Source organism: Apium graveolens, chromosome 9 (genome assembly GCF_009905375.1).
Source record: "Apium graveolens cultivar Ventura chromosome 9, ASM990537v1, whole genome shotgun sequence".
NCBI classification, from domain to species: domain Eukaryota; kingdom Viridiplantae; phylum Streptophyta; class Magnoliopsida; order Apiales; family Apiaceae; genus Apium; species Apium graveolens.
In genome coordinates, this window is record NC_133655.1 from 59,935,955 (window position 1) to 59,952,271 (window position 16,317).

Genomic DNA, 16,317 nt, shown 5'->3' on the forward strand with positions numbered 1-16,317 from the left:
AACGGATAATCAAATTACATCATTAGTTGATAGAACTCCCAGTTCCTTGCAAATGACCAATAACTCAGGGGGAGTTTCAACTAATCAACACTCTATCTCACATCATGACAACACTGAGGCCACCTCATCTAGAGCTAATCTACCACCTCAATGGAACTGGACAAAGAATCATCCCTTTGAACTAATCATTTGTGATGCAACATCTAAGGTGCAAACTAGAAGGGATACTCAAGATGAATGTCTATACAGTAGTTTTCTATCACATGAGGAACCTAAGAGAGTGGAAGAAGCTCTATTCATATTGGATTGTAGCTGTGCAAGAGGAGCTAAACCAATTTGAGAGGAACAAAGTATGGAAGCTGGTACCCAAGCCAAAGAATAAGAGTTCTATTGACACAAAATGGGTGTTATGGATTAAAACTACTATATATAATTGCTGTATTTAATACTAAGGAACGTGAGCTCCAAGGCTCGATTTGACTGCTCTTGTGTTTCGTGACTCAATCTGCCTTAACAAGATGCCTACGTACCTTGCTGATTGCCAAGGATCAAGTCAAAAAACGTAGTTCTGATCTGTGGGGTGAGACCCCTTATATAGATGTTGGTGGTCCTTGAATTGGACTTGGTATAGGAGACTTGGTGGACAAGCCTCTGAATTAGGATAGACTTAGGAGTCCTAGGAAGTAGGAAGCTGATTCCTTATCCTTTTAGGTCCCCTTGAGGCTAATCTCTAAGGATTTATATCCTTATCGGGACTCTTTTCAACATCTGATTTCTCCCTTATTAATTAATTATGAAATTAATTAATAATCAGGGCTTTTGGGCCTTTTTTATTCCACCAGGCCTGATCTGGTCCATCAGGCTTAACCTTTCTGGTCTGAATATCATATATCTTTTTATTGGGCCTAGCAGCCCACAGCTTGTACAATTAATGCACTATTTAATTATACAATCATAATTTATTTATCCCTATCATTTGCCCCCCAACTTTTGGGAAACATTGAATAGGTTTCGCAGAAGTTAAGTCCATTTGTTCCCTTACAGGGTTTCGTTTTTCCGTAAAGTGTGGAGCGACCTACACGTTTACAATGAATTTTTCCTTTTATTTAGGAATTATTTTGATTTCCAGGAATTTTTCCCTTATTTCCGGGATTTTTCCCTAATTTCTGCAATTTTCCCTAATTTTTCTGGGATTTTTCCTTATTTTTCTGGGATTTATCCTTAATTTCTGGATTTTTCCCTTAATTTCTGGGATTTATCCTTAATTTCTGGATTTTTCCCTTAATTTCTGGATTTTTCCCTTAATTTCTGGGATTTATCCTTAATTTCCTGGGATTTATCCTTAATTTCTGGATTTTTTCCCTAATTTCTGGGATTTTTCCCTAATTTTCTGGGATTTATCCTTAATTTCTGGATTTTTTCCCTAATTTCTGGGATTTTTCCCTAATTTTCTGGGATTTATCCTTAATTTCTGGATTTTTTCCCTAATTTCTGGGATTTATCCTAATTTTCTGGATTTTTCCCTTAATTTCTGGATTTTTTCCCTAATTTCTGGGATTTATCCTAATTTTCTGGGATTTATCCTTAATTTCTGGATTTTTTCCCTAATTTCTGGGATTTTTCAGCAATTTTCTTACTTTTAGCCCATTTTCTGATTAATTAAATAATCAGAAAATTGGCTTTTATTGCATAATGCATCCTAGGCGTTGTTGACCCCCGCCTAGGAGACGACCTTCCAACAGCGCCTAGGAATATTGTCTCCTGGGCGTTGTTGGAGGCCCCATACTTCCTAGGCGTTGTTGACCCCCGCCTAGGAGACGACCTTCCAACAGCGCCTAGGAATATTGTCTCCTGGGCGTTGTTGGAGGCCCCATACTTCCTAGGCGTTGTTGACCCCCGCCTAGGAGACATCCTTCCAACAGCGCCTAGGAATATTGTCTCCTGGGCGTTGTTGGAGGTCCCATACTTCCTAGGCGTTGTTGACCCCCGCCTAGGAGACATCCTTCCAACAACGCCTAGGAATATTGTCTCCTGGGCGTTGTTGGAGGTCCCATACTTCCTAGGCGTTGTTGACCCCCGCCTAGGAGACGACCTTCCAACAGCGCCTAGGAATATTGTCTCCTGGGCGTTGTTGGAGGCCCCATACTTCCTAGGCGTTGTTGACCCCCGCCTAGGAGACATCCTTCCAACAGCGCCTAGGAATATTGTCTCCTGGGCGTTGTTGGAGGTCCCATACTTCCTAGGCGTTGTTGACCCCCGCTTAGGAGACATCCTTCCAACAGCGCCTAGGAATATTGTCTCCTGGGCATTGTTGGAGGTTGTTCGAGCTTTGATTCATTCAATGAACTTTGATTTTAAATCTTTTCAAAATTCAAATCTTATGGGCTTCCCGCCTTTTTCTTAGGCCCAGGCCCATTTGTGCATCTTTAAGCTCCTCTATATAAGAGGTGGAGTGTGAGTTCATTTCTCACACTTCACCTTCACAAAAATTTCTAAACTTCAACTCTGCAATTAGTCTCTTAAGAATCGCCACCTCCAAGCTATTTCCGGCTTTATACTCCACCGCTTTCTGGGCTGATTTTGAAGATTCCGTTTGAATCTTCATCTTCTTCACTTACTTTCAAGAGCTTCCTGGGTTTTTGTCTTCATTCATGGCGGATTCCGATTCATCTCACTCCCATGTCCCCCAAGCTGTCGCCCGTCCCTCTAGGGCCAGCCGAGGTAAAAAATCTCTTTTACATTCCTCAGTTATTTCTCTTAGGGATCTTTTAACCGAATTCGGGCAAGCCTTTCCTAACATGTTACACTTAGATGCATATAATTATCCTTCTAGATTTGGTCTAGATCAAGTAGGCACCATAGCCCGCCTTTTTGGCATTTCTCACCCTTATAGGGCCGAGGCTCCAGGCCCAAATGATAGGGCCTGCTACCCAAAACCTGGGGCCATTCGGGTCTATAAGGAAACCTTCTATGCTGGTTTTCGCCTACCTCCTCATCCTTTTGTTTTTCGCCTCTTGGCTGAGGCCCGAGTCTGTCCGACCCAACTCACACCCAACTCTTGGCGTTTTATTCACTGTTATATGGCCCAATCTCGTAAACACGGTTTTGAGCCAAATGTTTGTGTCTTTCGTTACTTATTTAAATTTGTAAATGCTTCTGAGGACCAAGGATGGGTCAAAATAGTTCATAGATCCTTGGCCCGTTCCTGCTTTATTTCTGGCACCAACCCCGACTCGTATCCAACATGGAAGAGTGAGTGGTTTTTTGTATTTCTGGATTCCGAGGAGGGTTGGGATCATTTTTTCAGGCCCAACTTCTCAAAAAGTATAGACGGGTCTTTAAGAGACCTAAAATTGGGGATAGATGAGGATGCGGCCATCAAGGCTATTACTGCTGATAACTTGCACCATTGCGCTCTCATCCTTTCAGAGGGTAATTTGCAAAGTTTAGGTCTAAGTGACCTCGGTCCCGAGGGTATTTCTTTCCCCTTTTTGTTCCATTTTCTCCTTTCTCTATTTGTCCTTTTTCTTACGTGTTCGTATTTGCTTGCAGCTAAGGCCGCTTTGGACACGATCTTCAAGAAGCGGGAGGCCCGTGCCGCCCAGGGCTCTGCTGTTGAGACCCACCGCGACAAGCGGGTTAGGATTGGTGACGGCCCTTCAGTCACGGTTCAGGAGGCCGTCCCTACCTTTTTATCCCAGAGGCCTCCTAGCCTTGATGAAGATACCTCTCCCTTCACCGTCACTTGGGGCCTTCAGAGGAGGGACACGGTAGTAGGGAGTTCCGAGGCTGCCGCCGTTTGGTCTCAGAGTGTGATTACGCCTCGTGACAGGGCTGAGATCGTAGAGTCTTCTGATGACCTACAGATTAAGCGTCTGGGTGCTCAGGCCGTGGCTTCTGTAAGCCTCTTCCTTTTTTAACTATTTTTTTTTTTAATTACTTACTGTACTTTGATATGTTCATGCAGATGAATACCTATCTCCAGGCTGCCCTTCACAATTTGAAGGATGTGAGGACCAGCCTAACTATTGCTGAGAGGGACAGGGATAGGTACCTCAAGGCTTCTGAGGCCAACTTCACTCGTTTCCGTGAGGTAGAGAAGGAGCTGGCGGATGAGAAGGAGAAAGTTCGTAAGCTGGAGCTGGATGCTCAAAGGGCCCGAGCTGAGGTGATAGCTGAGTATAAGGCATCTCAGGACTTTCAGGATGTCCTAAATGCTGAGTACGATGCTAACTTCCCGGAGACCTTTTCTAGCTGTTGGGAGCAGATAGTAGAGGAGATTGGGAAGAAGATTCCGGAGGTGACTCTCACTGCCTATCCAGTCCCTGACATTCCTGGGAGAGAGCCTCTTCTTGATGACATCCCTCTTTCTCCTATTCTTGCTTCTTCTGCTGAGGCCGAAGCTGTTTCTCCTCGAGGTGTTGATCATGTTCCAGTTCCTTCTTCTGCTGCCAATGAAGGAAACATCGATGATGACTTCTTCAAGGATCTTTGAGTATTTTGTTTTTCTTGTTTGGCCCATTGTGGCTTTCTATGTATTGACTTAATCGCATTCAGAACTTATTACCCTTCGGGGCTTGTATTCTATATGTTGCTTTTCTTGCCTTTTTCTGTTTTATCTTTACCATCTTAATATGCATTTGAACCTTAAACATCCTTAGATAGAAATAATTTCAAACTCTTTAATATGAAGTCTGGTTTTCCAAAACCTTACATAGCATGGGTTCGACCCTAATCAACAATAACTAGACAATGTAAATTCTACTGGAATATAAAATCCTATGCAAGCAAAGCTTCAAGGTGCTTTTAAACCTACTTGTCAATGACAAGTGAGAATCATACTTCTCCAATCTTACACATAGTAAACCTTCAGGTTTTGTGCGTGCCAGGTCCTCGGGACTTCAAAACCTTCCATAGTTTCCAGCTTGTAGGTTCCTCTACCCTGAACGCTCTTGACTCTGTACGGCCCTTCCCAATTTGGGGCAAGCTTTCCTTTCTGTCCAACACCAGAAGCCTCTATTTTTCTCAAGACTAGATCTCCTTGTTTAAAAAATCTCTCTTTAACCCTTAGGTTGTAATAGAATGAAGCCTTTTTCTGATATTCTACTATCTTTGCATGTGCCTCATCTCGCACTTCATCAATTAGATCCAGGGCTAACCTCTGCCCTTCCTCATTTTCTACAGCATTGAAAGTCTGAATCCTTGGAGAGGAATGCGATATCTCCACGGGAACTACTGCTTCTGCCCCATATGCCAACATGAAAGGAGTTGCTCCTGTCGTGACTCTACAGGTGGTCCTATAGGCCCATAATATTGGAAGTATCTCATCCACCCAATTATTTCTTGACTTCTCGATCCTCTTTTTTAGTCCATCCAGGATTATCCGATTTGCTACCTCTGCTTGCCCATTGGCTTGCGGGTGAGCCACAGAGGTGAATCATAACTCAATTTCATTTTCTTCACAATACTTCTTGAATTCCTCATTGTTGAATTGTGTTCCATTGTCAGTGACGAGGATACGGGGAATTCCATATCGGCACATAATGTTTTCCCACAGGAATTGTGCAACCTGCTTAGTTGTGATTTTGGCCAAGGGTTTGGCTTCGATCCACTTGGTGAAATAATCAATGGCTACAATCAGAAATTTCCTTTGTGCCGTGGCCATAGGAAAAGGCCCTAGAATATCCATCCCCCACATGGCAAAGGGAATAGGCGAGTTGATAGAGGTCAGCATCTCGGGGGGTTGTCTAACAACTGGTGCATGCTTCTGACAGCGATCACACTTCTTCACATATTCTTTGGCATCAGCCATCATTTCTGGCCAATAGAAGCCTAAACGAGTTATCTTATGAGCCAAGGCCCTGCCCCCCAAGTGTTGCCCACAAATACCTCCATGCACTTCTTCAAGAGCTAAGCGTGCCTCATCGGGCCTGAGACACCTCAGGTAAGGAACCACGAAAGATCTTTTATATAGAATCCCCTCTATCAAAGAGTACCTTAGTGCTCGAACAGTTAACTTCCGTGCCTCAATTGCATCGCTTGGCAACCAACCGGTTTGAATGTGAGCCTTGATGGGATCAATCCATGACGTCCCCAAGCCTACGGGAGCCACAAGCTTAACATCTATGCTTCGTGTTTTCAAAACACGGAAGTACACACTTCCTGAACTTTCTTCAATCTCAGATGAAGCAAACTTTGATAGCGCATCTGCTTTAGCATTTTCTTCCCTTGGAATGTGTTCAACATGGCATTCATTAAATTGGGTCATCACAACCCTTACTAGGCGAACATACTTAGCCATCGTATCATCCCTTGCCTCAAATTCTCCCTTTACCTGGGATATGATCAGCTTCGAGTCTCCACGGACCTTTAAGTTTTTGACTCTAAGTGTCCCAGCTAGGCCAAGGCCAGCAATCAGGGCTTCATACTCTGCCTCATTGTTTGTTGTTGGGAAGTCTAGCTTCATGGCATACTCAATTAAGAATCCATCTGGGCTTTGCAAAACCAACCCTGCTCCACTGGAATTTGTTTTTGATGCTCCATCAAAATAGAGAACCCAATATTCTTTGTAACACCCCCAAATCCGGGGTCGGGGATCCGGGTTGTCACGAGTTCCATTTCCCTTAACAACACCCAATCTTAATAAATAATCAACTACTCTGTACTGTGACCCCACAATAAACACACACACCACAAGTTATAGTCTCAGAGATGAATATCCAAAAATAATCACAAGTCGTTTTATTGCACAATTATATGCCAATACACCTTAAACAGGTTTCTGAATAAATTTACATTTCTTTGCCATTATTACAATTCATAAATATACATAATCTGATACATCAAAAGTTGAAAGCCTAGCCTATTGGTAGTTCCTACCTCAGCTATGGCGGCATCAGTGCTTCTAGAAAACTACGGAACGTCTCCTAACCTCTTGCGAATCGGGAGCTTGGTCCGGTTCATCTTGTCTATCTGATGTTGTGTGATGAAAGAAGAAAGCAAGGGTGAGCAGCAAGCCCACCAAAATAATATGTATAATGATTAACAATATATGAGCCTTCTCATAGTACTCATGAAAGTCTTGGTCAAAAGAAATGAACCAAGTTGATATCTTAATGCGATGAAGTCGCAAAATATTAAGTATATATATATATATACATATATACTTTTCAAAATATTGGAAGTCCTCTTCCATGCACAATATACACAAAGTCCCAGTGTATAACTGTATAAAAAAATATCGTTGCAAGGTGATCTCATATATCTAACCTTGTCTCAACGTTTTTCTGAAAATCTTTGTCATTCATAAGACAATTATTAATTAGATATAAGTTTAAAAGATGAAGTTACAAGATACCCCAATATACTTATATCTTTCCCAAATACTACTTGAACTACCACCATTCAAGTTATAATTAGCTTCAAAAGTTCATCACATAGATGAGACTATAAGGCAAGATTTGAATAGATTAAATCTTTAAAATATTATCAAAATAAAATGAAGTTACGAGATACTTCATTTGATGTAAACATCATTTTGAAAACTTGACCCTGCCAACACTCAACAATCGCCCAACCGTAGCCTTTCTATCGAAGTGCTCTGGGTAGTGTTGCAGAAATTATCCAATTGGATGATGAACTCATTACGGGAGTTTGCCGCGCCAGGAAGACCACTTACGATGATCAGTCGTAGTAGTACAACCCCACCATTTTCTACATGTAGAGGAGAACCTGTCGGATTTACTTGTCAACCGAACACTGAACTCCTAAGGAATGGACCGCCTTAGCGGAACTTCCAGGCCATTTGGGCCAATATAATAAGGCTGGGCCGGCGCTACTCGGCCACTTACGCCACTCCTAGTTCAGATGAAATCCATGACTCTGAAACGTAAAGCTTGTCCCCACTTTCCCCAAGTAGAAACTTGTTGATACGGCTCCACCAAGAAGTCGTATCTATTTGGAAAGGAGAACTCACCGATATTTCCCAGGCGATGCCTGTTAATGGATTAACTTGTTCCAAGAATTTTACTTCCCGAGTGTTGGGTAAGTAATCAACTCATTTATCAAAACAGCAACCTTGTTGCGAATATAAAACACACCACAGAGCCGGATCCCTCAGGTTTTGAGCGAGTATTTAAATCCCCTTCGAAAGGAGGATCTTAAAAAAATGAGTTTTGGGATCCGCTCTAACTTTTAAAAAAATCATTTTGAAGACTCGCAAAACATTTTTAAGAATGTTTGGAGTGAAGCTGATTTAATGAAGTAAATCAGTCCCCAGAATATTTAGAAAATGTCTGAATATTATTATTTAAATAATATTCCCATAAAGAATAATCTTTATAAAATAATTGAAGTAGAAGTATTAAAACTTATACTTGAAATGAATAGCAAATAATCAAAGATATACTTATACGAAAGTAATATCTTTATTTGAATAATCGAAAATAAGTTTGATTATTTACACCTTATTCTTTAATAAAATAAAGAACAAATCTCAGCAAATAATCGGAGTCATAGATCCTCAAATTAATATTCAAAAATATTCATTAAACAATATAAACTGAGTCATAAGCCCTCGAATGAATATTCAAAATAATATTCATTTAATATAAAATAAAAGAAGTCATAAGTCCTCGAATGAATATTCGAAATAATATTCAATAATAAAATAAAGGAGTCATAAGTCTTCGGATGAATATTCAAAATAATATTCAATAATAAAATAAAATTAAAGTTATCGAATAAACCTTATTCGATTAATAGTTTTGAAAACTATGACCATATATATATATATATAAGTATAAATATATATATATATATATATTTATATCCATATATACAAAACTACTCGGGATCCTCGACTCCCGGTTTTAGAAATATTTTCACCTTTGGGTCCCTGTACTAAGGGTATATGCAAATTACCGCTATCCTCTAGCATAGGTATTATCAACTGAATCAACAGATATATATATGGAAAGAATGCGAAACAGGCATGCATATATACCATATCAGCATGCTCCAATATATCGCAAAATTTGCTAATAACAATCATGCACTATCACAAGATAATGCATATATATATATTTACATCACAACAACAGTATATCGGGTAGAAAACTTGCCTGAGCGACCGGGGGTTACGAATGGCTCGGGACGAGTCTGGTAACCTATAAACAACAAGTAAGTTGGAATTAAACCAAAGTCACTTGTAAATCTATACTCTAACCAACTCAGACTCTAACGCTCGTTTTGCGCTTACTGATTCTCTTAAGTCACTCGAGTACCCTCGGCTCCACCATTTTTAATAATTTAACCTTTACGAGTTTTAAGGCGATTCCTTCGCGAGTGTCTTACCAACTTCCTAACACACTTACCATAAATGTTTCATGCATTAATTAACCCTTTTTGGTCTTTAACCTATGTTTCAAAGTAAGGCGAGGGGAAAGGTTTCGTTCGCGAAACGCCGTTACTTGAAACGGTCGTTTCTCCTAAACCGTGCATCGGAATCGAATGAACTACATATCAAAACGAAGCTCGTAACATGAGCTATCTAAACATGGCAGTGGTCATAATCTAGCAGGGGGTTCTCAGGTCCTAATGTTATGCACAAAAACAGTCCAAAGAAAATCGGACGTTACGACGGCTATGTTTACGCGATTACCAATGTTTAAACTACTCCAATTAACCACCAACCAACTCATAACCATCAATACAACAAAACTTCACCTAAACCATACCACATCAGTCCATAATCTCCAAGGTTTTCAACTCAAACAACCACAATCAAGACCTATGAACTATAATCAAGCTTCAATTACCAAAAACACTTCCAAATCAAACCAAACTACTAATAATCACAATCCATGCTTCTCATTTCACAACACCAACCATTAAACTTACTAACAAATAAAGTAAAGGCTAGGGTTTGAAGTTTATACCTTCCTTGGGAGGTGTTAAGTTGCTAGGAATCCTTAGGGAGCCTCCTACAAGCTTGATCTTTCCAAAGAAATCAAGAACACAAAGTTAGGCTTTGAAGTTTCTAAAAGTCCGATTTAAAGAACTGTAAAAATGAGGGTCTTACCATGATTATTTGGACAAGACTTGTGAACAAGAGTTGTAGGCCATCTCAATACCTTTCCAATGAGCTATAGAACACAATATTTGAGTGAGAAATGAAGGAGATACAGCAGTTTTAGTGTTCTGGTTCTGTTTTGGCCGAGAGCATGAAGAACAATGCCTTGGTTTCTTTTTGATTTTGATGAAAAATGATTTGCTTGGCTTGGTTGGTTTGATTTTTGTGTTTGTTTTAGTAAATTACCTAGTTGCCCTTGATTTTGTGTGGTTAAAAAGCCACCACATCTCCTTCCTTCCCATGTCATGCTTGAGTCATCCTCATGATGTCATCCTCCCCTCCTTGTCCTCTTCTCATTGGTTGGGTGACATCATCCTCTCTAATCCCTTTGATTAACTTTCTAATTGTTTGCCTAATGACCGCTGATCTGTTATACGGTTCGCTTAACTTTCGTTTTCGTTTATCGTTTGAAGGATCATACCCGGGATCTTATTACTTAGGTTCCCTTAACCTTTCTCAATATATTATATTCCTTTTATGATCCTCTCCTATAATCCTTTAATTTAAATCCTTTTTATCCTGTTACCTTTTTCTCAAATCTTTCCGTATCTAGTGTATTTCCGGGAAAAATCAAAGTGTTCGGATTTGGATTCTGACGATCTTTACATACACTTATATCCCATATAAAGTACTAATAAAATCTCAGAATATCCATATCAGAACCCCTACATAGTGTGGCATGAAAAGTTTTCTCATTCAGCAAAAACACTATTCATAAGGGTTTCAAAAATTTCCCAAAAATTGGGGTTATTACAGTCTCCCCTCCTTAAAAGGATTCCGTCCCGGAATCAGATAGAAAATGAATAGGGATACTCTCTTAGCATTGCACTTTCTAACTCTCGAGTAAATTTTCCCACATTGTGGTTCTACCATCAAACTCTTACTAGTTTGATAACCCTTCTCCTAAGCACTCGTTCCTTTTTACTCTATACCCTTCCTGGTTGCTCCATATAGGTTACGTCTGGTTGCATGTCTATGCGCTCATATGCCCCTATTTGTCTGGCATCCGAATTACACTTCCTTAACATTGATACGTGGAACACGTTATGAACTTGCTACAGGTTCGGGGGTAGGGCTAGCTCATATGCTAACTTCCCAAACGTCTTAATATATCCAAGGGTCCAACAAATTGTAGACTTAGCTTTCCTTTCTTTCCGAACCTCATCAATCCTTTTTCAAGGGTTTCCAAGGGGATACCTATAACATTACTAGGCCCCCTATTTCATACTCTTTGTCCTTTTTGAGTCAAATCAGCATACCTCTTATGTCCATCTTGGGTTACTACCAGCCGTCCTTTGATTAGATCTATTATATCCCTGGTCCTTTGGACTACTGCGGGTCCGAGCATCTTGCGCTCTACAACTTTATCCTAACATAAGGGAGATCGACATTATCTTCCCTCAAGGATCTCATAAGGTGACACCTCGATAATGACATATGATCTATTGTCGTGATATAACTAAATCCATGTTAAGTGATTATTCCAAATTTTTTCAAGTCTATTGCACAGACTCTCATTATAGCGTTTAGCATTAGAGCTTTTGCTTCTCAATACCCATTCTTTTCGAGTTCGTAATCGCTACTACCTTCCGTTCCTAATATTATACTGGTTATACTTTTGCTCGTTAGCGTTCTATAACCTTTTAATAACCACGTCAACCTTAGTATTACGAATGTGTTCCCATTCTGAATACCACCATAACTTTACTACTCCTTTTTCAGCTATTTCTATTTTCGAAAGCTTAATCCTTCATATAGAAGTAAAAGAATTTATTGAGAGATCACTATGATCATGAACACTTGTTATCTCGCATAGTTAGTACAGAAGGTGGCCAGCCTTTAGTACTTGACAAGCAATTAAACAATAGTTGGTATCCTACTAGGCTTCTATCACACAGATAGACAGTCATTCAACAATACCTCCCCTTCTGGAAGGGTTGTTCTTCTCAACTTACATGAAATGAAAAGAAGAGAAAAGAACGAACTGAAGAGAATTGTATATATATAAAAAAATATACTGCCACAAAATATCTGGCTTGGAACCTACCTCTGAACTATAGAGGTTTGTCATAAAAGAACAAAACATATACGTATTTATATCAGCATCAAGTATTATAGCATCGTATTTCCCATGCCTAAATATTTCTATTCCGTCCATCATTCTATGGACCCATGCTCTTCCTCGAGCTTATACACAATCACCTTTGAAACTCCCTCGATTTCGAAAATCGAACCTGGGATCTCATTTTAGACATCACCGTTACTAGAGTTCTATGCTTGCACCGCAACCTTCCTCATATAGTAATACGACTCTCTTTTCATAAGAGGGAATAAATATTCAATAGGTAGATACTCTACTTAATTAGTCTATCAATGATAACTTATACACTACCACGACCCGTTTAGTGGTACTCAATCTCAACATCCATTCCAATACAACTCTCACGGTTGTAATCAGCTCGTTACTCGCAGAATCATTGCTGCCTTACTATGGTCCACCACTGACCCACTGTCATCATTCACTTTCCATGAAATCTTAATAGCTAACCATACGGAGTCCATACATGTCGTATCAAATCCTTCTAAGGAGGTAACATAATCACCATTTCTGATTCATGAAGAACACTCTTGATCTCAAAGGTTCGTTTAGTCCTTTTGAAACATGGTCCAGGCTCATTCTCAAGATAGTACCTTCTAAGATAGATAGCCCGCTCATGGCGATTACACGAATTAAATCTTTACCAACTACTATTATGGCTGGGTATTGCACAGTCATCAGAAGGAATGTCAATCTTCCAAACCATAATACAACCTTCACAGTTTTAACCATCATCACTGTATTCTTTTGGCACAAGCGCCTATAATTATCCTCTTACCTTTAAAGTGTCGGCCACCTCTTTGGCCTTTCCTGATAGTAAAATTTCCTTACAGTCAATGTCACTTTAACCATCTCCAAATAAATTTTCTACCTTATTTCAATCACAGCTTATATGAAAATGCTTTCCTTAAAATCTGATGAGTAAAAAAAAAATCACCATTTTTCCATAAGTTATTGCCTCAGTCTTTAGAGGTTAATCACTGTCATGACTGACTCTCAATCATAATTAGAACATCTTTTATCTTAAGTCCTAATTGCCCTAAATAATTTCGACCATTATTGGTTCGATCCATACTTTCTCGTGGTTTAACACGTGCCCCACTTGGCAACATTATAATTATGTCATATTTCCTTTATCAACATTTCTATTCTTGAAAATTTTGAATATTACCTTTCTCCTTGTAAAACCTCTAAGGTTATCCTTCAATCGTTCCTCCTGTATTCCCTAGATACAGGGCATATTAAAATACCATTTACTATTACTAGAACCATTGTCTATATACTTCTGAAAAATTTCTCCACTGATTCTTAAAGGTTGTTGCTACATTAACCCTTTCCAAATCATACTGTCAAAACTCATACTGTCCCTATTAAGGGTGAAATTCCAACCTTTATGCATTCCCCTAGGATTCATTTTAAGTTACCGATGTTCTATCCTTAATTCCACCTTTAAAAGGTACCTGCATCCTTCCATGGATAAATCAAGTCATATATCCCTGATAAGGGTGTCTTATTCAATCATTCCCACCTCGATAGTCTATACCTAACTTCATAATAGCATCCTTATTCAAATTGAGGTCAATCCATATGGCCTCCAAAAGATAACAATGGTCATCCACTTTTCTTTCTTGATTTGGTAATGATAACATGGATGTTCTGGAAGATATTGGTCATGTTCAACGTGAACTTCTTCTTAATAATTCCTTATTTACTTTTGTTGTTTATCTCAACAGTCATCTCAATGTTGGGATATCTTTCATATCTGGCATCTCCCTTTCTGGGTATCATGCCACCGGTCTTACACTTTACCTTCTTGAAGGTCACTTCCTTCACCCAATTTTCTTAATTTCTTACTTTCTTGTCTCCTCAGTCTATCCGCGTCTCATTATTTATCCTTCGAATTATCTCAAGGTTTCCTCGAATCTTCCCAACTTACAGGGGATAAAATATATGTATCTCTTATACCTTCAACCATCAATTTAACTCATGGTGAATCACTCTCATCCGGACGATTACCTACTTTTCTATTTCTATTTCTACGAGTCTTTAGGGTTTCCTCATACCCAACTCCCTTATCATTCCTCAAACTCTCTTGCCTTAATATTCCTTTCTCTTATCATTATTTCATGAACCAACACAACATAAGCATTGATTTCAAACATCCCGTCATTCTGGATTCGTGTCTTCAGAACGAATCTTGATAACTTTTACAACTTAGATTCATAATTCATCATACTCGTCTGCCTTTGTTCTGGCTCTTAAGCTTTTACACTATCTCCATAACCTTGGGAAGTACTTTCCTGAAAACAATTGACTGAACTTAAATCAGTTTATTATAATCTCTTGCTCCGTGCCTTCCTTGGCCTTTCACCAGCGGGTGGTCTCTCTCTTAGGAGGGTAAGTGACAAAACAGTCTTTTGTGGTTCGTCAATCATTTAGAATCTCAAATGATTCATCTATTTCCTTTAGCCAGGCTCTTGCCTCGACTGGGTCAGCTTGTTCCTTGGAACTCTGAGAGCTTAGCGACTTAAAGGTCATGAAAGAATTTCCCACCGCACTGTCTCCTCAGGGTGGTGGTTGGGGATAATAGTCTAAGTTCTCTTTAGACAGGTCCATGAATTGCCGTATAGGGGTACCATCTCGGGTCTCCTGTCCTTACTCGACTTTTGTTTCCTCAGTCTAAATATTTCTTCCTACTCCCCATAATTGGGGTCATCTTACATAATTTAAATCCTCATTTTCCACTTCATCATGTTATGGGTTCCTTTTGTCTTGGTGGCAACCTCCCTGACTATCACGTTCAGGGTTTGCTCTAACTCTTATTCCTCAAACTAGCTTTCATCTAAGATTTTATCTTTAAGCTCTTAAACCTTTGGAACCCAAATTCTATAGGAATACCTCATTATTCCCTTATCATCTCTCTCGGTATTAATCTCATACCTATTTGTTGGCTCTCTGCCTTCATTCATCACTTTTACTGGCACAATATGTTCTTTTCCAATACTTCGGGTTGTATTGCTATCTCAAACAGCTTTTCGGTACCGGCTCCGGTTACCTTCACTACTATTTCCATTTTCTCAAAATCTCTTATAAACTCTCCAAAAGACATTATCATCTTGAGTCTCTCCTTTTTACTAAGGGCATCAGCCACCATATTGGCTTTCCCCGAATGATAAAGAATCTCCCAATCATAATTCTTGATTAGCTCTAACCGCCTCCTCTGGCGTATGTTGAGCTCTTTCTACGTAAGAATGTACTAGAGCTCCTATGGTTTGTGAATCTCACACTTCTCTCCATACAAGTAGTGCCTCAAATCTTTAGGGCAAAACTATTGCCACGAGCCCAAGCTCATGGGTGGGGATATCGAATTTTAAATTCCCTTAATTGCCTTGACGTAGACGCGATTATCTTGTTGTGCTATATAAGAAGCACCCTAATTCCTTATGCGAAGCGTCACTTACAAATCACAAAATCTCATTTTCCATCCGGCAACGCCAACATAGGGAACATCACCAACCTTTGCTTCGGTTCTTAAAAGTTGTTCTCGCATTTCTCTGTCCATTCGAACTTCTCAGTCTTACGAGTAAGCCGCGTTAAAGGGGCTACTATCTTTACAAACTTGAACGAACCTCTGGTAGTGACCGGCCAATCCTACCTCTGGTAGTCGACCCAACCAGGGTCATCAATTCATCAGTGGTCCTTTATCCAATCTCGTCAGGATCCTCCATGGGATCCTCCTCAGCAACTATCCCTTCTAGGACAACATCCTCAACCGCTACATCCTCAATATCAACATCATCCGGTCCTGCGTTAGGACGCTCTATTGGATCCACAATCTGATCTCCAATTAGTAATAAAACATCATCGCGTTGATGTTCCTCAACTTCAGGGTTCGGAGTCCCGCTACCATATACGATAACGAACTACGCTTCTATCGCTACATTTATAAGGGTTCCCATAAGGGTTTTAACTGTCAGTACTACGTTAGGTAGTCCGACTATGAACTTGGCAAGAGTTCTTATTATCTTAGTGAACTTATTATCTTAACGTCCCATCATCTCTGAGGTTTATAACGCTTAGCTCTGAT